Source organism: Cricetulus griseus, chromosome 3 (genome assembly GCF_003668045.3).
Source record: "Cricetulus griseus strain 17A/GY chromosome 3, alternate assembly CriGri-PICRH-1.0, whole genome shotgun sequence".
Lineage (NCBI taxonomy): Eukaryota > Metazoa > Chordata > Mammalia > Rodentia > Cricetidae > Cricetulus > Cricetulus griseus.
The window spans coordinates 222,395,079-222,420,857 of record NC_048596.1 but is presented as its reverse complement, the minus strand read 5'-3'; the positions used below and the strand labels follow the sequence as shown (position 1 = coordinate 222,420,857).

General features: G+C 41.8%; 1 protein-coding gene and 1 long non-coding RNA gene across 5 annotated transcripts in view; one reads left to right on the top strand and one right to left on the bottom strand.

The window, feature by feature from the left end:
- Ccdc3 (coiled-coil domain containing 3) overlaps positions 1 to 25,779 on the bottom strand; it is a 93,997-nt gene that overhangs the window by 19,907 nt on the left and 48,311 nt on the right. The window lies entirely within an intron of this gene.
- Positions 1 to 25,779, top strand: part of LOC118238602 — a 73,330-nt gene that overhangs the window by 29,982 nt on the left and 17,569 nt on the right. Inside the window, exon 1 of one of the 4 annotated variants that reach the window (XR_004769341.1) lies at positions 24,570 to 25,090. The exons of the other annotated variants lie outside the window; for them this stretch is intronic. This is a non-coding gene — a long non-coding RNA (uncharacterized LOC118238602). Of the gene's footprint in view, positions 1 to 24,569; positions 25,091 to 25,779 lie in introns of those variants that run through there. 4 annotated transcript variants of the gene reach the window in all.

Sequence of the window (25,779 nt, the reverse complement as noted above, 5' to 3'; positions counted from 1 at the left end):
CTCCTGGCACCTGCTAAGCTTCTTCCTTACAAACTGCCTTTTTCTTCCAGACTTGCTTTCTTATAAAAGTGCTGGGCTGGGCCGGGCTTTGGTGGCACACACCTTTAATCCCAGCACTCGGGAGGCAGACGCAAGTGGATCTCTGTGAGTTCGAGGCCAGCCTGGTCTCCAGAGCGAATGCCAGGATAGGCTCCAAAGCTACACAGAGAAACCCTGTCTCAAAAAACAAAAACAACAACAAAAAAAAGTGCTGGGCTGTCGAATGGAATTCAATTTGACCTCTGCCCATGGGGTAAGCATGGGCTCCCAGGCTGCCACAGTTCTCCCAGTCTTCAGGCCTCCTTTGAGATGTGAGGGAGCAGTTCCTCTCCAGCAGGAGGATGAGCTACCAACCCATGCAAGCCAGCAAGCAGGCTCCTACTTTCAATTTCTTACTGTCAGGACCCCATGCCAAGGTTAGAACTCACTTCGTACCCTTCTCAGCAGCTGTATGTCCATGGGCAGCTGACCTCCTAAAGCCTATTCTGTTTGCCACAGAACAGAGTCGCCAATAATCATTAGTGTGATTGTGAAACCCAGACAAGTTGTGAGCTGCAGAGAAGGCGCAGTTGGTAAAACATCTGGCTCCCAAGCACAAATTCAAATCCCCCAGAACCCATGTAAAAAAAGCCAGGCAAGTTAGGAAGCAAGATAGAGGGATCTCTAGAGTCCATAGGTCGGTTAGCAAAGTTCAGGGCCAATGACAGACCCCCTTATAAACAAAAGACAGAAGGCACCTGACAACCCATACTGGACATTGTTCTGTGACTTCCACATTTACCCACAGCCACATGCATACAAAATAAACATGCACACACATATGCATATACACATAGGCACACAATGGTTTGCAAAACCACCGCTCTGCATTCTGGAAGCTGTCCTGACCTGAGGCCCTCTCTGCCAGGTCCTCTCTTTCTCACTTCCTTTTCTTTCCAATGCCCTTTCCCACCCTTCCCCAGCCCCTGTAAGCATGGCTGGTGGGAAACCGGAATGTTTAAGTTATCCCAGGATGTGGTACAAAGTCAGAGCCAGGCTCGCTGCCTGCCGTCTGCATCCTAATGAGCTCCGGTGTCTCCCCTCTTCTCTGTGGCTGGATCTGGCAGAAAGTGCTGACTTTGCTGTCATGTCTCGTAGTTTGGAATGTGCAGAAGATGCTTCCCCAAATACCAATTCACAGGATGGGAAGGCAGCCTGAGGCTGTCAGGACCTGGGAAAACAGTCCCTCCTTCCAAGATTTGCTAAGTAATTCAGTTTACAAACTTACAACAACATCCTTTCCATTCCCTCTCCACTTGTGTGAGATAAAAAAAAAAAAAGACAATACTGTTACGATAAATCTTTCCAAAGATTTATCGTAACACAATACCTTGATGACATATTTTTAAAAGTTGGTCAGGGGTAAGCAAGCCATTTGCATTCTGTGAAAGCCTCACAACCCAGGAAAGCAACTGGGGAAACAAAACCAAACTGGGATAACCTTCCCCAGACTCCCCAAGGGCTTACCTTCTGTAACTTCAATTTTCTGGAAGGGAAACGTGTCTCCATGATGTTCCCTGCTTGGAGAACACATGCCAGCACGCTCACATGGTATTATGTCTCTGACAGATGCCTTCAAAGGGAACTGAAGATGGTCCTCACTTTCCTCTGTCACTTCTGTGTCATCACTTTGTCCCGAGCACCTACCTTACAGCCACATTGAACTACTGTCACATGCTAGCACGTGTCCACATCTTTATTCGGATGCTTCTTCCCAGCATATCTTCCATACTACCATCAGCCAAGTGGTCCCTTCTCTGAGGCCAGTGTGATGCCAGCTTCACAAAGCCATTCCTAAATCCCTTGATGACATGTAACACACTGCCTCTAGCCTCTCCTACCCCCACCCCACTTCATTGTTCTTAGAACCTCCTTTCTTGAATCTATCCAGCAGGAGAAAAATGAAAGCCAATTGGTTTTCATTGGCTTTAGGCCACACATACAGGGCTCCCATTGGGACTTGCACTGTGGCCATTAACATCTTGTTTTCACCTCCATGTACCATGAACTGTTCTGTGCAGGCAGCAACTGTGCTTGATGGTGATCATTAGCACCTTACCTCTGTGTCAGAAACTTTCCTGGTGTTCAGTGAACCTCATTTGTGCTTTACAAGCCAATGGTGCTATTTCAAGCATACAGTCTTTGGATGGACATCACCTCCCCCGTTCTTTCTCCACAAAAGTTGACAAAGATACTTCAGCAATCCTCCAACCCCTTGCTCCGTGCAGTGGATGCACTTGGCAGTAATACCAGGAAAAAAGAATTAATGAACCACCAGGCTGAACATTTATACACTCGGTGTTATGCGTCGAAAGATAGTTTTGATTAGAATCACCATGGCCTCCATTTCTGAATTCCAAACTAGTATCATTAGCATAAGTTATATATACAACCTTCTAGGGCCTTGAGATTTTAAAGTTTTGAATTTCCTAGAAAGTTGTAAAGAAGATAAAGAATGGAACATTTTGTTTTCCCAGGTCTGTCTTTACCCTGCCATATGGCATGGTTTAAGACCCACAGAACATGGTGCTGGTATGTATGCCATTTACCACGTTTGAGCAACAATGAAGTTGCTATGTTCTTCTGTTATGTTTTGGGAAATGCTATGCCCATGGGTTGAGGGAAAAATCCTAGAAAGCTCTGACATGAAAACTCATTGCCAAAACAGAATTTATAACTGTGTTGCCATGGCAGCCAATCTGTCACATTTCACTTAGCCTAAGAATATCAAAACCCTGGTGATTCTGAGAATAGCCAAAGTGGAGCGACCAGGTGCAGACTCCACAAGGGGCCCTGTTCACACCCCTTTGTCAGCTCCTGATCCACTGCCTGTCTGTGGATCTCTCCAAAGCCCCAGCTTTCTCCTTCTGGATGTTGTTCTAGGAGCATGGGCTTTCATACTACAGCACCGATGTCACGGCTCCTCCTGGGCAAGAGTATGTATATAACACCCCAGAATATGTGCTTCTCCCAAGACTAAGAGCTATGGGGATGGTGAAGACTTTGAGAGTAGCTGGAAATGTTCAGTGGCGACTGTAGTGGTGAGCAGCCCTTGGGGCATAATGGTGAAGCTAGTCTAAAGTTCTAGAAATGTCTTTGTGCTGAGGAGAGAGACCATAATTGCTATTCACGGGTAAACACAGCTTTGTAAGGCAGAGAAATTCTAAGTAAAGCACAAGGTACCAGGAGGATCCAGGTGGAGACAGAAAACCTGGGTATATTAGAGAGGAATGTGAAGCAAAGATCCATAAAAAATATATAGCCAGTAACTCTGGTTTGCTTGTGTTTATCAATGCTAGTCAAAACACATATGAAGGGCTGGGAGGTAACTCGATTGGTTAAGAGCATGTGGGCCTGAGTTTGGATTTACACTGATTTACACTGATTTACACTCCTGTAAAGAGCAGGGGGTGGCAGCACTTGCTTGTAATCCCTGCACTGGGGAAGTGGAGACAAGAGGAACTCTGGGGCTCACTAACCAGCCAGAGTAGCTGCAAAGGGGAGCCTCAGGCCCCAGTGAAAGATCATGACTCAAAATGCAAGGTCAATCATTTGCCTCCACATATGTGTGAAGCTGCATGTTTGCACAGATGTGTAACCACACAAAAATGAAAAGAAAAGGTAATAATGGTCTCCTTAAGAACAATTTCAAACTCAGGACCCAAGGACTTCATTCAGCACTGTAGAAATTAGCATGGTGAGCAAAAGTCACCCAAACAATACCTATCTTGTGAAAAGCATATTTTAAAATTTTTAGAAGCAAAGAAGCCACAAGATTCTATTGTTCATATCAATAGATATGAGATTTTTCTCAGTCCTGTTTTCTACTTTGACCAAGACAATTAGTCTCTTGCTTGTTTATTTGCTGAGTGTGTGTACATGCACCCATGTGGGGATCGGAAGACAACTTCCAGAATTGGTTCTGTCTTTCTACCACATGGGCCCCAGAGATCACACTCAGATGGCACTGAGTGCCCTTACCCATCGAGCCTTCTTGCTGGCCAAAGTAGGCTCTTTACAAAAATCTTGCAAGTTAGTAAAATGAAATTCTTACAGCCACTGCTATGTATATTCATGAACTCTTAGCAATTTGCCTTTCTTGCTTTGTCTAACAGCTGGCTTATTTTTGCTATGGTATTTCCAAGGACATCCCAGCTATCATCTGTAAATACTTTACTGTGCATCTCTAGGTAATACATTTTAAGGCATAACCACCATATTGCTATCACATTCAAATTAATAATCACTCAATACTAGCTAATACCCAAACAGTTGTTCTGCAGATGTTTTAATGCAGTTACCCTTTGGTATCCCTTGGTTCTGAACCAATCCCCTTATTGATGCCCAAGTCTGCAGATGTTCGAATCCCTTATGTAAAGTGTTGGAGTATTTGCATATAACCTATATATGTCCTCATGTGTCCAGTCAATTGTCTCTACATTACTTATAATACAATGGTACAGTGTAAGTGCTATGTAAATAGTGGTGTTGTTTAGGGAATCATAAACATAAAAGAACCTGCCCATGTTCAGTCCAGACTCAGTATTGTATTTCTGACCTGTGAGAGATGAGTCCACAGATATGTACCTCTGTCATCATGGCATGGGTCCTACCTATGTTATTGAAATCGATTGATGCCATGCCATGGCTTGCACTCATACCTCAGTCTTTTTCCATTTTAAAAAATGTGACTGCTTAAGAGAAACTGGGTCTTTCACACTACAAGATGCCAAAAAAAAAGGCCTACTTTTGACTCAGAAAGGATCTCTCCACAAACGATTATAACATGCACACAAATAAAGAACAATAACTTGGGAGCTTAGGAATGAATTCTCTAATACACACTATTTGTTTCAAAAACACTCCAGGGAGATTCAAAATCTCTTGGAAGGGATTGCATCTCATTTTCTAATGGACACGTGGAACCTGTTGAGGCCAACTTGAACCACATAGTACCCAAGGGCCTGTTAAAATCATCTGGAGCAAAAACTTTTTTTCAATCTCAAGTGAAATTCGATCTACATTTCAAAAGCACTAACAAGACGTGTAGGTTTTATCCATCTCAGACTTCAGGGTCCAATCCATTAAAGTAACTACAACAGAAAAAAGACTCAGAGGCCCTCCCTAGGTCTCTAAGAGATGAACATTGCCAAGTCATAAGCAACTCATCTTTCTTCTAACCTGGAGGCATGTTAGGGCCTATGGGAGATGTCAAGAAATGCAGGTGTGTGCAGTGAGGGTTTCAGTGTGTTAATACTCAGCCAAGTAGATGGCATAGCAACATAGTCCAAACAAAACTTCAGGTTTTGAGAAGGTACTGGTGACAGCTATGGCTGAGGAGATGGAAAGCTAGTCAGATGGCAGCACATGGAACTCTTGATAACAAACACAAGTTCTGATCTCTCAGAGCTCAGAAATCCATCCAAAGCTGTGGAAAGGGAAAGCCCACAAGGGCCCAGGCATAGGAGAGATCACCATAAGGAATATGAGACAGGAAGAAGCAAGCATGAGGTGCTCTTTCTTAATAGTTTTCTGTTAAGTCCTTCCCAGCCTTTTCTGAATTGTAGTTCTTTACATCTTAATGTATACATCAGAGCATCAGAGTGTGATTCCAGTTTGCTTTCTTTTGCTGTGATAAATACCACAACCGAATGCAGTTTGGAGTAGCAAGGTTTATTGGGCTTACAGGTTACAGGCCACCATTGAGGGAAGTCAGGGCAGGAAACCAGAGACTGGGGAGGGATGCTGCTTAGTGGCTTGTTACCTTTCTTACATAGCCCAGGCTCACCTTCCTAGGGCTGGTACCATCCAAAGTAGGTTTGGCATCAATCAACTGTGAAGAAAATTCCCTACAGACACGCCCAGACTGGTGTCCCTCTTCCCAGGTATTCAAGTCAACAACCAAGATTAGACATCACATGAAATGATGAAATGAACACAAACCAATTCATCACTAGTGAGCCAGCCATCTTGTCCCTTGACAGAGCTGAACTTGGCTATTAAAGCCATGATCTCAGTAGCCTCCTTTCTATCACTTTCTATAGAGATGACTATTTAATGCCAGCATCTAAGTTGTCACCTTCACCCAAGGTGACTAATGCATCAGCTTGACTGTGAGACCCTGCTAAGATAGGGTTTGGCAGAGGCCTCTGTTGAAGTAAGATGTGAGCTGCCCAGGTCTTCTGTTCTCCTTACACCATTCCTTAGCAATTGTGACATGGTGGGGTGAATCATTCTGAGGGACAAGAGGATCTTGTTCCATGGAAGACACACATAGGCTTTCAGAATCCACAGTGAAAGGACAAGCAGACATCCACTGTAGGACATGAGAGAGTACTTGTGACCCCAGGGCAGTAGAGCTCTGCCAATCCTAGAGGTGAAGATCAAAGCCCAGGATCATCTGGCAGGAAGATGATCCTGAAGGACAATGGCAGATTTGGCTTTCTGCTGAATTTAACTTTTGTCCCTGATGTGTTGGCACCTGTGCTCTTGACAACCTGCCTCTGACTTTTCCTTAAGGTGAAAATGACCTTAAAGAGTCAAGAGCTGCTGTCTCTGAGGGGCTGTGGGGAATCCTGTAACACTCCCAGTGAAGCCCAAGTCCTGATATTGATGGGTGACAACACTCAAACAGAGACACCAGCTAAGGCCCCTGGGGACAGAGCCTATTCTGCCCCCTCTCTACCACAGATTTTTTTGTTACTCTCAGCCACATGTTATTGGTCCCCAGAGTGACCACCTTCACCCTGAGTGGCTCCCTAGAGCCAGTTTATATGCCTTCTTCAGTGGTCCATCAGGGTCCAAATTGACTTAAGGTGAAGTCCATATAAAATAACCTAACAAACACTATTGTGTCCTGAAGGATCCCTAACTTTTTGGTCATGCTTCTTATATTTAAATGAATGCAGTAATGCCAGTCTAGTAGAATGAGGAATGTTATATGTGGTACCATAAAGGACAGGCCTTTCAAAATTGTAAAATGCCATGAAAGCAAACTAAGGGTCAGGTGCTATGGCTCTGTTGTTAAGGACACTTGCTGCTCCAGGTGCAGTTCCCAAGACCCTCATGGCAGCACACAACCACCAGAAACTACATCTTCAGGGGATCTGACACCCTCTTCTACCTTCCTTGGACACACACACACACACACACACACACACACACACACACACACACACATATTCACAGACACCCATACATACACATGAATTAAAAATTAGAAATGAGGAAATTGAAGTGACTGTGAGGATATGTAGCATTCTTGGGGTACAATGAGAAAGAGGTTTCTGTTTTGAAGTGGACAGTGGAAAAAAATGGAATCGGGGTCTCAGATTCCATTCCAGGTAGCCCAGACCAAGTCTCAAGCTCTCTATGTAACTGAAGATGACCTTTGAGCTTCTGATCTTCATACCTCTACCTCTCCAGTTCTTGCACATTGAACATATGTCACAATGCCCAGGGCTAGGAATGGAACCCTGGGCTTCAACATGCTACATAAACATTCTACCAACTGAGCTATGTTCTCAACTCTGAAATTCCTGTGGCCAGATGAATGAACATTGGAAAGCAAGTTCGCAAGAAGAATGTGGGAAATGACATTATTAATAGTTACCTTGCAGAGTGAAGTGACAGCTCTTGAACAAATATAATAATAGATCATTTCAGATTTTCCCAGGTTCCCACTGTAGCAGAAGTAGAATATGTCGCACTACACTCAACTTCAGCCAATCCATTTTTACCACATAGATCTCTAATTTTTCTAGAAAGCAGCTCAGGGAAGGAAATTAGAAGGTTTGCCTGGAATGGTGTAACATTTTACAGTTTCTCTTCTATTTGGTGATAAGAGGTCATCTACTTTTATTGGATCAGAAGTCAATCAGGAATGTTACGTGTCTCTCAGACATTTAACTGATATAGGCATTTAACAGAGTAATGAGTCCAATCACAGAGTGTTTTTAGGGGAAGTGTTACCTAATTTCTGTTAAGGAATATTGTGAACTCTGAGAAATGCTCTCCTCCGATGACTGGCACTCGAGTTCTCTGTTAGTGGTTCTCTGCATTAGTCAGAGGAGGTTAATATGGTACTTGGGGATGGGGTGGTGTGTTCGGGTGTGCAACAGAAGACCTTCTTGTGTATTTGACGACCGTCATAGAAGAGGATGGTTGCTATTGGTCAGCGTATCCTATGTGCTAGAGCAATGGATCTCAGTTTGGTAGATCCTTTCCCCAGGGGACATTTGACAGTGCCCAGAGATTGTGTATCATGTCTTGGAGATGATATTCCTGTCATCAGAAGGTAGAGAACTGAGATGCTGTTTACCTTCTGAAATGCAGAGCAGCCTCCCATGACAAAGAATCCTCTATCCTGACTGAGGTTTTGCTAGTTTTGTTCTTCTTTTAAGCCAGTGTCGCATATAAGCCAGGCTAGTCTGGACTTTGGTTTGTAACCTTGAATTCTGAATCCTCCTGCCTCCACCTTGCAGTTCTGGGATTACAACATTCACTAAGTGGGCTCGTATTTCTTGAGATAGCAATAGTTCTGAGGGAGGGAAACCCATTCTGAAAACGTGTCTGGAGAACAAAGCAAGGCAGAGAGGGGCCTTGAGGATGATGCATGCCTCAGTAACAGGACTTGTGGAAGATGGGTCTGGCTTAGGTTACTCATTGGAAATGAGCACAGATGGATTCAAAGCTCTGCTAAGTATACAGCCTGTAGCGAGGGCTGTCTGCCCATCAATGCAGAAATAAAGAATTGTAGTGGCTTCTAACTGTGAGAAATGTATGATAACCATTGTGGAATGTGACTCAGTCTCTGCCTAGGTTCATTGCCTCTTTAACAGAGGCTGGAGGCTAAACTGTCCTTTCCAGATTTCCTTGCAGTGGTTAAATTTAAAAGGTTAGATTTAAAAGACAACCAGGCCAGTACAAATAAGTCAGCTGTTGCTCCTCCATGCAGCAGTGTTTGGTCTCCCAGCAGCCACTTTTTGGCAGAGGCAATGGCTTCCTTAGTAGAATGTGTCAGTAGCATTCAGAGAGTTATTTCCTCCTCCTGTCCCTCTAACAGTTTTCTAAGACTGAACTTTTCTATTTTCTGCTTAAAATTCCTAGGATAACCTACCATTTCTTGTAACAGAACCATAATGAACCCAACTAGGAGAGGCATAAAAATCCACACTCTTAAGAGTTAAATCCTGTGTTTTCTCTGGGCAGAATCCTTAATCTGTAATCCTTACTGCCCAAGAGATTTGTAGACAGTTTTCAGAGGCTATGTTATTGAGCTACTATATTTTTTAAAATATCAGTTAAGTTTATTTTTCTAAAGAAGTTTTGGGTTCATAGCAAAACTGAACAGAAAAAGTGAGACAATTCTAATATATGCCTTGTCTGCATGGATGCACACGGTCCCCCACCATAGGCATCCACCGACACACCATCACCCAACATCCATAGTTTGTGTTTAGGTTCACTCTTGATTTTGGATGTTGTGTGAGTTTTGGCAGATGTTTAGGGATGGCTAAACCTGTCACTGAGGATCTGCTGCATATTTTTTCTGACCTGAAAATCCTCCACACTCTATCTATTCATTCCTCTACCCCACTAATAATCCTGGAAACCTAAAAACCTTTGGTCTTTTCTAGAATGTTAAATAGGATGGCTCAGGTTTTAACAGTTATGAATTCCCTGTATGTACCCAAATGCATCTTTTATGTGTGCATAAGTTCTCAACTTATTAGATATCAAGGAGCATGTTGCCAGATCACCTGGCAAGAGTATGTTTATTTTTATAATTAAACAGCTGTAAAAGCAGTTGTACCATTTTGCATTCACATCAACAGTGATTTAGTTTGTGTTGCTCAGTCCCTTCACCAGCTGCTTATGACGTTGACCATCTTTATATAGGCTTATTTGTCGCTGGTATGTTTTCTTGGTAAGTTGTATTTTCAGATCCTCTATTTTAAAATCAGGTTATTTTCTTATTAATGTTTCAAGGGTTGTGTCTTCCAGATTATGTGGGCCACAAGTATTTCCTCCCAGTTTGTGGCTCATCTTGTTTTCTTGACATTTTTGCAAATAACTTATTTTAATTTTAAAGAAGTCCAGCTTATCAACTGTTTCTTTCATGAATCACATATCTGCATATCTTTTATTTCCTTTTCTTAGAAGTCCAGTGTGCTATCCATTGCTCGACAGAGCCACATTACTTCCCTTTCTTGTTGCAGCAGCTAGCCCTTTATTATTTTAGGGTATATTGTGATGCAAAATAATGGGTTTCATTTTAACCTAATACTGTGTCCTTTTATTCTGTCACATTGGTCCTGTTCTTGCTCCCTTGAATTTTTCAGTCTTATCTTTTTAAAGGATAGATCCCACATATGAGATTAAACATGCTGTTTGTGGTTCTGAGCCTGGATTAATTTACTTAATGTGATGATCATGTTCCTGAAAATGATGCAATGACTGAATAATACCGTGTGTGTGTGTGTGTGTGTGTGTGTGTGTGTGTGTGTGTGTAAATATCATTTTCTTTATTCATCTTTTGATGGTACCCATCAGCTAATTCCAAAACTTGCCTGCTGTGGGGAACTGCTACAATAAATAGGATGTACATCTGTGTGCCCGAGTTCCTTCAGATATAAACTGGTGTAGCCATGACATTCCTATATATTTTTACTAGCAATGTGTAAAGGTTCTTCCCTATCACACAGTACTCCCACATCCTTGTGAACATTTGTTGTTGATTCCTTGATTTCTTGGTGGTCATCATTCAGTCTGACTGGGATAAGATCTAATTTTGATTTACAATAATTTTTTGATGGCTAAGGACACTGAGAATTTTCATACATTGATTGGCCATATGTATTTTAATAACTTCCTAAGTCCATTTACCTATTTATTGGAATATTTGGGGGCTGCTCTCATAGGCTCAAGTATTTGAATGTTTGGTCATTAGGGAGTGGTGCTGCTTGACAGGGATTCAGAGGCATGGCGTTGTTGGAGGAAGTGTGTCATTGGGAGTGGGCTTTGAAGTTTCAGAAGCTCAACTCAGGCCCAGTGGCTCTCTCTCTGCCTACGGATTCCAATTGGAACTCTCAGCTACCTCTCTAGCAGCATGTCTGCCTGCATGTCACCATGTTTTCTGCTATGATAGCAATGAACTAAACCTCTAAACAACTGTAAGCCAGCCCCAACTAAATGTTTTCCTTTGTAAGAGCTGCCATGGTCATGGTGTCCCTTCACAGCAGTAGAATCTCTAAGACACAAGGACTGGGATTAAAGACATCTACCAACAGGTCAAGTCCTATGTTCTTCCATTCTTTGTCCTATTTTGTCCTTTATTTCATACTTTTTGTGAGCTTAATCTGAGCTGGTCATATGATTTCATTTTCTATCTTGACATGTCAATTTTAAGTTCACAGGTAGGAGGCCATCAGAACAAAATAATCCTCAGGCCCATCTCTTGTATAATTGCCATTATTATTTCACTGCACATATCATACATGTGTGTATGTGTATGCACATAAAACTGAATACATTAAGAATAGGACCAAAGCTTTTATTTTACCTCGGCTTACTCCTCTGATATGTGTCCTTTCTTCATCAAGTTACAAGTTTCTTCCCTACATATTCTGAGGAATCTCATTTCTCCTTCATTTTTGAAGGCTAATTCCACAAGGTAGAGAATTCTTACTTGTTTCTCTCATCTCTTAAGCATTTCACCCTACCCTCTTCTTCCTTGTGCCTGTATTGATAAGGTGATGTTCTTTTGTGGGAGAGAGAGAAAGTCTGGCTAGCTTTAAGATAGTGTATGTGATTTTCTACAATTTGTATATAATATGCCCAGGCATGGTGTTTTGGCACACTGATGCTGCCCACACTTCCTGCATCTGTGACTCGGTGGTTAACTTGGGAAATTCTCTGCAGTAATTGCTTCTAATATTCTGTGTATTCCTTCTGGTGTCCCCTTGCTTACATTACACATCTTGTAGTTCATGGGGAGTGTGCTGCTTCTGCCACCTCCAGTCTCATTTCTCTTTGCTTTTCAGTTTTGGAAGCATCTATTTTCTGCTTTCCTTACTTATGACCAGTCTACCAATAGCCCATAAAAGACATCCTTTATTTCCATTAGTGGTCTTCATCTCTTTCTTTAGAGACAGGTTTCATTCTATGACTCTGGCTGGCCTGGAGCTTACAGCACTCCTACCTCATCCTGGGAACACACTTTACCTGCCTTGGTCTCTACAATTTATTTCAGATTCTTTAATGTTTCTACCCGTCTGTCTACACTATTCATCTATTCTTACATATCATCTGATTTTCCACTAAAACATATTCATTATGGTGATTAAAAATTCCCATTCTAAAGCCAACATTCCTGCCATATCAGATTCCCATTGTGATGTATGTTGACCTTTTCAAACTGTATTTTTTTTTAACTTTTGTTATGCTAGGCAGGTTTTTGTTGAAAGGCTTGCATAAGTAAAAGGAAGTCTGGCACTACATCGACCTTAGTGATGACTTCAGTGGGTCAGGTGACACTTTATGAGAGCTTGTGACCTACTCACATATTTCTTAGTGTCCCCTTCCCCTTAGATGGGCCAGGATGGCTTAAGTGAGATACAATTAGGTATGTTATGTGGAACATTTGGAATATTGATAGCCCAGTGGGCTTTTCCTTTCTCCTAGGTTGGCTAGGCTCTGGTTACATAGTTTCTCCTGACTGAAACATTCTGGTCTCTTTCAAAATGTTGCCTTTGGGGCTGAGTGGTTACGAATTCTTGCTTCTCTTCCAGAGGACCCAGGTTTGGTTCTAAGCACACATGTTGAGCAGCTCACAACTGCCTGTAACTCCAAGTCCGGGGGACCAGACACCCCCCTCTTCTGGACTCCACATGCACACACACACACACTTTCCAGGAAGACAAGAGGGGATATGTTCAATATACAGTGTATACCTGTAAGAACATAAAATGATACCCTTTTAATTTTTTAATTTCCTGTGTCAGAAACACAGTGATCTTTATTTCAGTATTCACTATGAGGACCTAAAGGCAAAATCACTAGTGGGAAAGTGCCCTGTACTGGCCCCTGGAATTTTTGTCTCTTAGACTTGTGCATTCTGAATCCATGGCATTTTTCCAACCAGAGTGCTGTCTTCTGACCTAGTGTTGGCTTCTGTGGACATCTGTGCTCTAATGAATTATGAATCTTGCATCCAGCTCATTTCTTTCTCTAACTGGGGATGCAATCGTTTGGACTGTGACCTTCTCTGGCAAACTCAGAGTTCTTGAATTTAAAGCTTTTTTTCTCAGTCTTTTATTTGCTGTTCGAATAGAATTGTGACCTCAATGTAGAGATGCATGGTAACTAAGTACAGATTACATCCCAATTAAACTCTTAAGTTAAAGATGCATTTAATAGCCAGTCAGATGGTGGTGGTAGCAGCGGCCCACAACTTTAACCCCAGAACTTGGGAGGCAGAAACAGGCAGATCTCAGTGAGTTTGAGGCCAGCCTAGTCTACAAAGCAAGAGTTCTAGGACACCCAGAGCTGTAAAACAGAGAAACACTATCTAAAAAAAAAAAAAAAAAAAAAAAGATGCATTTAATGTATTTTATGGACACACTAGAATGCTCACAAAGTCTTAGGAGGCATTTTCTCAATTGAGGTTCCCTCTTCTCAGGTGACTTAGATGTTTCAAGTTGACATTAAAACTAGCCATCAAATAATCTATAATTATCCTGAAAAGGGATCCATAGTTTCATCAGACTCTGGAAGAGTTCCAGTGTAAAGAAAATTGTTAAAAAGCCAATGTGATGGGGACAGAGCATGGTACCCATTTGATAGGCAGCTGCCATGCTGAAGGAGAACATGTTTATTTTCATCATCCAAATGGAAAACCACTTTTGTCCCATTGGATTTCGTATTTTTCTTATATCCTTGCAACTTTGCCTCCAGGGTTCCAGGTTCATCATCTTTGGTCACTATTCACCTGTTGGCTCCTTCTGCTTCCCATCCTTTTCCTTCCCCCCCATTCAAATATTCTCTTACATCTTTTTTTTTTTTTAAGATTTACTTTCATTTATTATGTATACAGTGTCCTGCCTGCAGGCCAGTAGAGGGCAGTTGATCTCATTATACATGGTTGTGAGCCACCATGTGGTTGCTGGGAATTTAACTCAGGACCTCTGGAAGAGCAGCCAGTTCTCTTCACCTCTGAGTCATGTCTCCAGAACCTTCTCTTACTTTCTTATACTTTTACTAAGTCTCCCCAAAGCCCTAGAACTCTGCAGTATACAAAGGGAGTCTCCAAATATCTTCAACTCTGTGTGGAGAATGCCCCTTCCATCTACCTCCTTGAGATATGCCTGGCTCTTTTCCAAAAACAAAGCTTTTCAACCCATCAGGATTCAGGGCTTGGAAGAAGAATTAACAGTTTCGTTCTCCAGCAATAGCATTTTAACTTAATTCCTCCTCCACCCACATAATCTTGAGCTTTCAGACCTAGTGCATCTGGTTGCATGACAAGCTACATCTCTTCATTTTGTCATGTACTGGCCTTCTGATTAGCAGCCCACACTTGTGAATGTTCTTATTAGGCCCCACATTTTTCTTCCAAGTCTGCTGACCCTGACATAGCAACTATATGGATGGTGTACCCAGAAATCTTACCTTCATCCACATCTTGCTTTAGGTCCTTTCTTTGGATAATACCAGTACTGTGGAAGATGGAGCAGCTATAGGCAATTAAACATTTCATCCATTTTGCCCATGGCCTCCTGGAGGCAGTGTGGTGTAGAATGAAGAGCTGGGGCTTTGATGCCAGAACACTTGGGTACAAAATCCAAGCTCTGTCATGGACTAGCTGGGAAACCATGACCAGGTGTCCTTGGTTGCCCCTAAATTTTGAGTCTCAACAGTATCTAAGAGTTATCTGAGCTGATATGTGAAAAGCACCCAGCATAGCATTTGAACATAAAGCTCTTCAGTATTCCAACTTTCCAGATCACTTGCATTGCTGCATAACCTCTGATTATTCTAGTGTCCTGATAGTTTTTTCTCCAGAAGTTTCCATGTCTTCACCTACTTCTGTATTCAGCCAACATGTCTTTTATTTTGTTTGTTCCAAGAATTAATCAATGATGTGTTTTCAACTGCTCTATCTTCTTGTCCTGCCAATACCCCAGGCCACATCTAGCTTGAGATCTGTCTGCTGTCCTGCCACTCTACACTCTGTTTCTGATGTTACCTCTTCCCAGCCATCCCTTTGCTTATCTCAAATCAATTATTTTTCCCGTTCCTTAGAACAGTGGTGTCTTCCCTTTACCACACCCTGCTTCTACTGCCATCTTTCTTCAGTCTTGCAAGATGACCTGATTCTTATAGTACACAAAAATAAAAAGGCTCCCAAGCAGAAACTTCCAACTTCACTCCCTATTCCTTGAACATATCTACAACCTGCACTCTGGTAGAAAAGAGATCCCTCTTTTGAGTTAGGTAAATCCTTGCTCCTGCACTTCCAACTTAAATCCAACTTGAAGCTGCATGAAAAGAAAGCCCTGTGTTTCACAAGGTACTGTATTAAATAATTGGTAGGGGTGGGTTGAGTTTGCCTAGGTGTCAGCTGACCTGTATGAATAAAGTAGATACTCTGAGAAGGTCAGCCTCACTCCCAAGAGGACCAAGTAGAAAAATGGCACCATGATTCTGATAAAGTCATCATAGCATCTTAAACAGTGATGAAATCCTTTCAAGGAAAAAACAAACCACCCAAGCCTGCTGATGCACACCTTAATTCCGGCTCTAGAGTGGCTGAAGTACTGTGAGTTCCAAGCCAGCCTCAGCTACATAGCAAGATCCTCATTTTTTTTAAATCCTTTTTATAGCCAAGTATTTACTAGAAATGATAATTTCTTGACTAGTTCTACAATTTTCCTAGGCCTAAGATTGTTACGTATGTATTCATGGGCAGGGGGAGGTAGAGGACTTTGGAGGAAGCACAGCTGGCCAGATGGATGGACAGAATGCCTACTCCAGGGCCTTTCCCATTTCTAACTTGACTCCTGTGTTAATAGCAGATCTGAATGTCTTGTGACAGGCTGATTTTCTTGACAAAGCACAGAAAGCTGACAGTGGATAGTTTAGAAAATAGCTCTAAGTACATCAGACTATTTCAACTATGGAGTAAAATCTGCCTTCCCACACCCACACACAGCAATCCCTAAAAAGAAAAGGTATCTAGGAAAAGGATAGTTAAAATGGGTCTTTTCCCTCTATGCCAAATTTACCTTTTCCCCTGGGAATGTGACTTTATCATTGGGAAATGCCATGTGGAGATGGCTGCTGCAGGAGACTATAATGGAAGGATCTGGAAGGATGTCAGTTTCATGGCCCTATGAGAGTTACTCTAAAGATTATACAGTGGAAGAGCTTACATGTTGCACCAGTGAAATCTGGGTGAAGAAGGAGTTGTCCATAGAAGCTGTCTTGGGGGTTACGAAGGTCCTCTAGTCAAAAGTAATGAGGGTGGGTTTTGTTTTAAAAAAAAGTTAGATGCAACATCTGATGTATCTGAACCCAAGACCTCGACCTAGTTGCATGACTAGTTGCATGACTGCCCAGTCTCTTAACCTCATAGAGCCTTGCCTTTGAGTGCAGCCAGATTCACTTTCTGTTTTTGTTGTAAGGAATATGCTAAACGATAAATAAAATGAAAGGGGAGCTCTTTGCTCCTCTCTCTCTTGCCTTCTGTCCATAAGACTTTCAATGAAGTTAACAGGTTCTCTCATTGAAATAATTAGCCATAGTAATTACTAGGTCTTTTATTTCTTAGGGAAACTGAGCCCTCACTAATAAAGACCTAACTTTTTTCTACAACTACATAGTTAAATGTATTTGCCTATGAACTTTATCACTCAGATTAAGTATCTTCTCACAGTGGCCCATGATCCTATTTTAGTCAGATGTCTAAAAGCATTCAGCATTTTGACAACTTCCCCTAATCAAACTCTAAATTAATGTTTACCTCATTGTTAGCATCCAGAGTTCCCCAAAGGTCTCTATAATAGTTAAATGATTATGTTCTGTCTTTATAAGCGGCACATGCCTATAATCTTAGCACTTGGAAGGTGGTAGAAAGAGAATCAGGAGTTCAAGTTTAGTAAACTTTAAGTCATTATATGAGCATATTATTGATGTATTTTGTAAACTGCATAGAATTCCTGAAATAATGCTAACACTCATTGTATAGTTATTTTGTCTTATCAGAGTTTAAATTGCACTGATAAAACACCAGGACCAAAAGCAGTTAGGGAAGGAAAGAGTTTGTTTCAGTTTACGGCTTGTAGTTTGTCATCTAGGGCAGTTGAGGCAGGAACTGATGCAAAGCGGAAGAACACTGCTTACTGGCTTGCTCAGCCTGCTTTCTTCTAATGCCCAGGACCACCAGCCCAGGGGTAGCACTGCCAGTGGTAAGTTGGGCCCTCACATATCCTTCAAGAAAATGTACCATTGGCTCACCCATAAACTAGGATGGTGGAGACATTTTCTCAGTTGAGGTTCCCTCTTTCCACATGGCTCTAGCTTGTGTCAAGTTGACATAAAACTAGGCAGTACAGTTATCTAAAACAAAAAAAAAATTGTGATGCAAATAATAAAATTTCCAATTCATTTGAATTATAATGGTTTTTCTAACCAATACAATTTTAAGTACTCTCTGTCACTCCTATGCTTTTCTGACAGATACTGCATTTGACCATACAGCATACCTGTGATTTTCACAGGAGGGCCTATTAAAAATACAACCCACTGAGAACCTGGAGTTCAGACCACTGGGGCTGTTTCCAGAACTCCAGTGAAGAATACCAGTATGATAAATGACTGGGAGCATGCTCCTAAGCCAGCTGATGATAAACCCATTTTATAATCCACCCGGTGCACCTGATTTAGAGCAGCAAATTGACAGTTGGTGAGGCAGAAGTACAGCGTTAAGCATAGACTAAGCATGTTAAGCACAAAGGGCCACCAACTGATGACAACCAGCCTTTTCATGACATTGAACCTGGAGGTTTGGTCTCTTAGAAACCAGAGAACCATGACCCTTCCAGCAGGGTTCAAAGGACCCATACCAAATTCTTCTCACCACCTACACTGATACAAAGCTTCCGAAAGCTTTCAAATCATGGGTGGGCCTCATCTCTCAAGAAAGCCCTGCCCAGATTCTTGGGAGTGTGCTTCCATTGGAGACCTCAAGATAAAGCTGAGCAGGAGGGAAAAAAAAAACCACCATCTCATGTCACCAAGACAGTGACTTCTCTCACCTGAAACACTTGGTTTGGTCCTTTCCCTCCATGCTGCATTTTTGCTTATGTGTGGCAAGATAATAGCATGGTTAGGATTCATATCTAGATCTAGCATTCAGTTGGGTTTCCTTAGGAGTTATGTTAAGCTTAAATCTTAACTATGGATCATGAACATATATGTTGCCACATAACCGAATGAGGGAAATGTGAAAACTTTGGCAAGAGGCTTCTGAAAACGCAGTGACTCCAAGTACTGGCCCATGTTGTCCTGTTTGACTTTGCTGTGGCACTATGCATGCTGTCACAACACGAATGAACACTGCTAAAGCACCTTGGCTCAGCTCTGAGTCTACTGTACAGTTTCAGGCATAATTTAACTTAGTGTTTTTAATGTACAAATTTTTCTGTTCTTATACAAGCACAATAGCTTGATTCTGGGAAATAAAGACTAATGTTTTCCTGTAGTTATTCCTTAGTATGTCATCATCAAAGTGGTTTATCTGTAGTTTGTATTACTTTAGGATGTTTAAGTTTAAAAGCTGCTACTTGAGTTTCATAAACAAAAACTGTTAACTGAATTTTGGCTCAGGATTAGGAAAAAATTCCCAGTGGTTTCTGAAATGGCCCCAAACATACTTCTGCTATTTTGTACTACACATTTTATATAGTGTTATTCTCAGAATTGATGATTATAAAATCAAAATATTGATCAACCCTGAAAATTCTCTGCATCCAGCAAGTACAACCATCTTATTAGTATAAAAGGGGGTTTCACCTTTAACAAATTGTAAAATCTACATACAAGCCAAAGAATTAGGGGTTGTTTGTTTTGAGACTGGGTCTCACTATGTAATCCCCGCTTACCTGGAACTCATGGAGATCTGCCTGCCTCCATCTCTTGAGTGCTGGGATTAAATAATTATTTTAAAAGAAATTTCTCTATGGGTTTGAATGTTTGCTTTGTGTCCATCTTAATATATCCATATGCCAAGAGTCATAATAAGAAAAATGCAAGAAGGCCTGCCACTTATTTCACTGATAGGCAAAATGTGATTCAAATTCCTCATCTTACAGAGGTTCAGAGTTAGTCTTCTGGATTCCTTGTTTAAATTTAACAGTAGCAAAACCTATACTGAAGACTTTACAGTTAAATTGTGCTCCAAAAGGATAAAGAAAATAATAGAAAGAGTAATTCAGCAGTCTGTAGACAAATTGATTTATCTTCAGTCTCTGCTGCCAGTAGCTATGTTCAATTCCACAAAATCTTCTCCTACTCTCAAGACTTCTAGAGCAATATGTCTTTACCACAGTAGTGAGTATCATTGTCAGGCAGGTATTTTGTCCTTCTTGGCCCCTGGGTCTGATGTCTTAAGTTCCTAGAACACTGATCAACCAACTGGTCACCATGTGAAGCCCAAAAGGAGTAAAAATGTAAGTGCTTGCTCTTTCTGATTTCCTCTGGCAGTGCTGGGGATTGAATCTAGGGCATCATGCATGTGAGGCAAGTGCTCTACCACCAAACCAAAGCCCAGGCCTGATATTCCTGCTCTGAAACTATACAGATAGTTGGGAAGCATCTAATATGTGAATAGAACTTAGCTCCCAAGGAATACTGCTTAGCTGAATAACTAAAAAGCCTAAGTCCTTGCTCTTGTTGGAAACATTTAGCATGTGAATGGATCTTAGCTAAATAACTAAAAAGGCTAACCTGCTGCCTGAGATTCCTGAGTAAGGAATAAGGATTCCTCTGTTTCTCAGGGCAATCCTAAGAGAGCATGTAACAACATGGCTGCCAAGAATAAAGACCTTCCTTGAGCCAGGTGGCCATGATATTATGGCCAGAGAACATAAAACAGAAGTGTCCTGGGCAGCTTCTGCAAAGTGCTGCATAAAGGGAAAAAGTACAGGCTGGGGACATGGCCTGAGGTGAAGCATGAGGTTCTGGGTTCAACCCCAGCATGACAAAATTTAAATTAGAACAAATGAGTGTGCCAGAATGAGATAAAACCAAAAATCATACAAGCTTGTATGGATCTCATTGAGCATTCTGTGTCACCAAAAAATGAACTGCCACAAATATATAAAGTGCAACCAGCTGGAATATGAGTTGGGTTTGTCCCAATGTTCCCTTTTCAGTTTCTAGAATATTATCTGTCAGAAAGTAGGTCCTCATAAAGACTAAATGAGTAACTGTATAAATGAATGAATCAGGATAACTCTTACTTCAAAAAATAATTATTTCTCACATTGTTTAACTAAAGATGATACATTCTGAGAAATGCAGTTAAAAAATTTCATTGTGGCTTCAACATTATAGAGAAAGCTTACTCAGGCTATAGGAGCTAGCCTTCTCTACAAACTATATGTAGACGTTATACGCCTATACGTCAGGCTATATGGCGTATAACATCATACCTGAGGTCCTTCATGGACCACAGTATCGTTATGTAGCATGTGACCTTATTTACAGACAAGGACAAGGTATCTAACACTACAAAGAAATCACATTTCACCAAGGTGCAGTGCATGTGTTCACCAAAACTTACAAAACTGGTTACAAGCTAGATTAAGATTATATCCAACTCTAGCTGGAAATGTTTTGATGGTATATCATCTAGAGAGTTTCTTAGTTAGGGTTCCCATTGCTGCTATGAAACACTATGACCAAAGAGCAAGTTGGGGAGAAAAGGGTTTATTTGGCCTACACTTCAGCATTGCTGTTCATCACTGAAAGAAGTCAGGAACTCAAAGAGGGTAGGATCTGGAAGCAGGAGATGATGCATAGGCCCTAGATGGGGACTGCATACTGGCTTGCTTCCCATGGTTTGCTCAGCCCACCTTCTTATAGAACCCAGGACCAACAGCCCAGCGATGACACCACCCACCATAGGCTGGACACTCCCCCCACCCTTGACCATTAACTGAGAAAATGCCTTACAATGGGATCTGAGGCTCCTTCCTCTGATGACTCTAACTTGTGTCAAGTAAATACTGGTCAGATCTATGGCATCTTTCCCTGTTCAAATTCCCTCATTCCCTCCTACCAATACTTTCCTCTTCATTCTCACATTTCCTGTTTGTTTGCTCATTTGAGACAGTGTCATACATAGCCCAGTCTGGCCTCAGCTGACATTGGCCTTGAACTCCTGATCCTTTTGTCTCTACTTGCCAAATACTGGGATTCTAATGGAATGCAACTTAGATTCCTGTCTGTTAGATTTAATACGAAATGTCCCTCTTGGGCTCTCCATCTGCTAGCAATGAAGCTCTGGAAACTTTAGTATGTGGGACCAATTGAAGGAAGAAGGCCATACAGTGATGGGGAAGTCCATGAAGATACCTTGACCCTGGCTTCTTCCAATTATGTCCTCTGCTTTCTGTCCTCCATGGAGTTAAAAAATATTCTTGGCCATATGTTCTCAGGGCTGTCATAGGGTTAGGGTCAAGTGAGTCTGGACTGAACTCTCTAAAACCATAAACCAAAGTAATTAATTCATCCCCTTAAGCTATGTCAGGTATTTTGTCCTAGAAACGGGAAAAGTGACTAACACACTCTCAAAACAATGTACTTTCCCAAGGCAAAGATAAGTTACCTCCTAACTTCTCACCATTATAATAGGACAGACTGCCGTAGGATGTAAGGAGTTGGCAAGTTCAAAGTGAGTTCTCACATTTATGTGTTTGTAACCACATCCTAGATGCAATCGTCCCAATTCATGCTTCAGGGACTTGAGATCAACTGTCTTGCATTTTTGCCAAACCACCAAACACAACCCCATAGTTAAAAACAACACACATACACAAAAACAAAACCAAAGAAACCTTTTATAGCTCATCACTGATACCTTTCAAAATATACTAAATGGTTGCTAAGGCAGGTAACATCAATTCTTTCCAACATGTTTATAGAACAGGAATATGGTTCCAATGAAAGTTAAAAGATCTCTTCCAATCCCACATGGGAAGGTGGTACACAGAGCCCAATTGTTTGCCCCAGTGGCTACTCCATACCATGGATGTTTGATTTTGTTCCCTCAGATGGAAATGGAGTGGGGTTAGACTAGAGAGAGATACAGAGAGAGATCTCATGCTCATGAGAGGCTCTTCTCCACCTCCAAGATAAGAATGTGGGTCATCTAAGGTTACACTGTATGCTAAAATAGAATTGCTATTTCTTTTGCCTAGAGCAACCCCCATGAGACCAGAGTTCCTCTTTGCCTCAGTTATAGCAAAGACTCACTGGCCTGAGTCAGGTCTCTTTACAACTCTACTTGCCATGGCCAGGGAGTATGAGAAATTCTAACTGGCCAGGCCTGGATTCCAGGGGTACAATTAACCCAACAAGAAAGAATGATCTAGAGAGAGAGAGAGAGAGAGAGCTGACGAGAAAGGGTGACTTAAGAAAGGTCAGGGTCTTGTGAACAAAATCAGCCAATGTTCCTAAGTAAGGGAAAGAATTAAATCTTAGACAGGAATCATAACCACCAGATCACTGCAGCTGTCTTCATCAGTGGGTTAGAGAAAGGCATTCCTCATCTCCTACCCTCCATTATTTCATAAAACATTAAAGTAGGAATATGGGCAGGCAAAATGGCTAGACTGGTAAAAATGCTTGCTGCACAAACCTGGCAACCTGAGCTCAATCCCAAAAAGCCACAGTGGCAGGAGAGAATCAACTAGTGAAACTTAAGTGTCCTTCTGACCTTCACACAGTTACCATGGTACATGCAAAAACACAAAGTAAATCTTTAAATGGTTGGAATACACCTTATTTCTCAGCACAGTGCCTGACTTAGAGTTGACCCGATACTAATTACCGAGTGTTCCACCATTCTTGTAGACAGGGTCATGGCCAGCCAAACAAGATAATAGATGGTAGAGTCCAGAGATCATAAAGAGCTCTGTAAATACAAGGGCATCATAGTAACCTTGGACTTTTCTTCCTTTGCAGCCTGGGCTGGGATTCTTAATGTGTAATATTTTTTACAGTGGGTGAGAAAGGAGGCAAGGTAGAATAGATGTCCCTAGCAATGGGCAAGATGCCTGCAAAGATTCCCTTAGCAAACTGTGCATCCTTGGAGATGCTTACAGAGCACCTGCATCCAGAAATAGCTCTCTATACACAACTGCTTCAAGCATCAACTCAGATCTTCAGACACCAATCCAGATTCAGTCTGATCTTAGGGGTGTGGACAAGCTGTTCAACCCATGCCACGCCTCAATTTCCTAATCTATGAGGTGAGAATGTTAATAGCATGCATGCCACAGGGGTTCTGAGAAGATCTCACATCTTAAGGTACCATTTCTGATATCAGATAGGTTCTTCCCAAGTCTGTGTAAGGGAAGGAAAAGGCAGGTGGACCAGCTGATTGCCCAAGACCAGTTAGTCATTTTCTCTAAAACCAAATAAAAATGGGATCCAAATAGTCATAAAGTGAACAAGAAAACAACTCCATTAGTCTTACTGTATTCTAGCCACAGTGTAATGTTGCCCAAGTATTTATAGAAATGGTCATCATGCATCTTAAAAGGATTTTGCATGAACACTTTTGATTGCATTTTTTTCTGCGCCTCATTCCCTGGGGTCATTGACCACAGTACAAATGGATCCTATCGCTATGTGTCTTCAGCCTGGATAAGTGGGGACAGTGAGATCTGTTAAGATTGGTTTCCAAAGGAAGGTTTTGCAAGGAAGAGAAAGTCAACAGAGCTTAGGCCTGCCTGCAGGGATCAGAAAGGACACCCGTGCTTAAGTACTAAGATGAAATAGGCACTTTCCACCCACCACAATTCTCCCCTGCTGATTCAGGTTTGCAGTAATCAGCTGCTTCATGAAGCTTTCAAATAGCCTGCTGCAATCTGAACTTCAAAGAAAACTCTGGAAATGTCAGGAAATCCCCTTTGAACCTTTCCCCAAAGGATAGGAGTGGGAGGTAATCTAAACCTCAGATAAAGAGATCAGTATTTAGATGTGTGTATGCCAAGTACCAAACAGAGAGATTGGTACACATTGAGTTTTTATAAGGATGGTTATAAATAATAGAACATCACTCTGAGAAGATGCAAAGTCAAACTTGAGAGACAACCACACACTCTCTCACACACACACACACACACACACACACACGCCAGAAGGCCCCAAGAGCTGGCTCAGAGGTTAAGAGTACTTGCTGCTCTTGTAAAGGACCCAAGTTCAGTTCCCAGCTCCCACATCAGGTGGTAGGTGGTTTCCAACTTCTTGGAACTCCAATTTCAGGGTATCTGATACCCTCTTCTGGCCTCCATAGCCTCCTGCATGCACACATACAATAGATCTTTAAAAGGAAAGAGAAAGTAAGCCAAGAAGAATGAAAACAGAAGGTGCTGTTTTTGCTGCCAGGGTGAGAGCATCACTATTTCTCCATTCCTTCTTTGGTTTTCCCCAACTGGGAGGATTTGATATAACAAATTCCACCCTCAAATATGCAGCCTCCCATTAGAGCAGATCTTTTTTAAAAAGCACATAGAAATAGAGAATCCCCAGAAGTCTCTTTGGCTGATACATTCCTATGAAATGGCTTTATGCTTAGAACTGCATTTCCCTCTTTTCTTTCGAGGACCTGAATGCTACTCTGAATACTACTGTTAGATTTTAAGATGCAACATGAAGTGGCCAGAAGAAATCTAATATATAATCATCAGCTACAACAGGGACTCACTTCAAGAGTCAGATGGTGAGGGAAAAAACTCAAAATTCATTCAGGATTTACAGTATACAGTTTTTCCTGAGTATCAGACACAGACTGGGAAGGTTATTTTTAGTTGAAGCTAAAAGCTTTTAAAAAGCCAACCTTCATCTTTTCCTTTTATGGCTGGGACTGCTGCTGCCCTTGCGTGGTTTCTGACAAGTGTTACGTGAGTACTTTGCATGAAGACATATGGAAACAAGTGCACCTATCTACAGCATGCTATCACCCCCCCACACACACTTCTTCCCTAGCCCGAAGTCAGAGACTCCAAACTTTGTATTTGATTAAAAGACTTTGGATGCTTTAGAAACCACCCCTGCAACCAGCCACCACTTTTATCTAGTGGATGAAAATAGCTGAGAAAAAGCAGAGGCCACTGGGTAGTCATCCTTTCTTTCCTTTCTGTGGATGCAGGTACACACACGTGTTTATGGAAGCCAGAGGACAACTTCAGATGTCACTCCTCAAGTGTCACTGCCCCCAACTTGGGTTTTTCTGGGACTGGGTCTTTTAATAAGCCTGGAACTTGCCCTGTAGGCTAGCTAGGCAGGCCGGCCAGGCAGCCACTTGTCTCCACTTCTTCCAGGGCTGGGATTACAGGTGCATGCAACCTTGCTCAGATTTTTTGCATAAGTTATGGGGATCCAGTTCCAGTCCTTGTGCTCTCAAGGCAA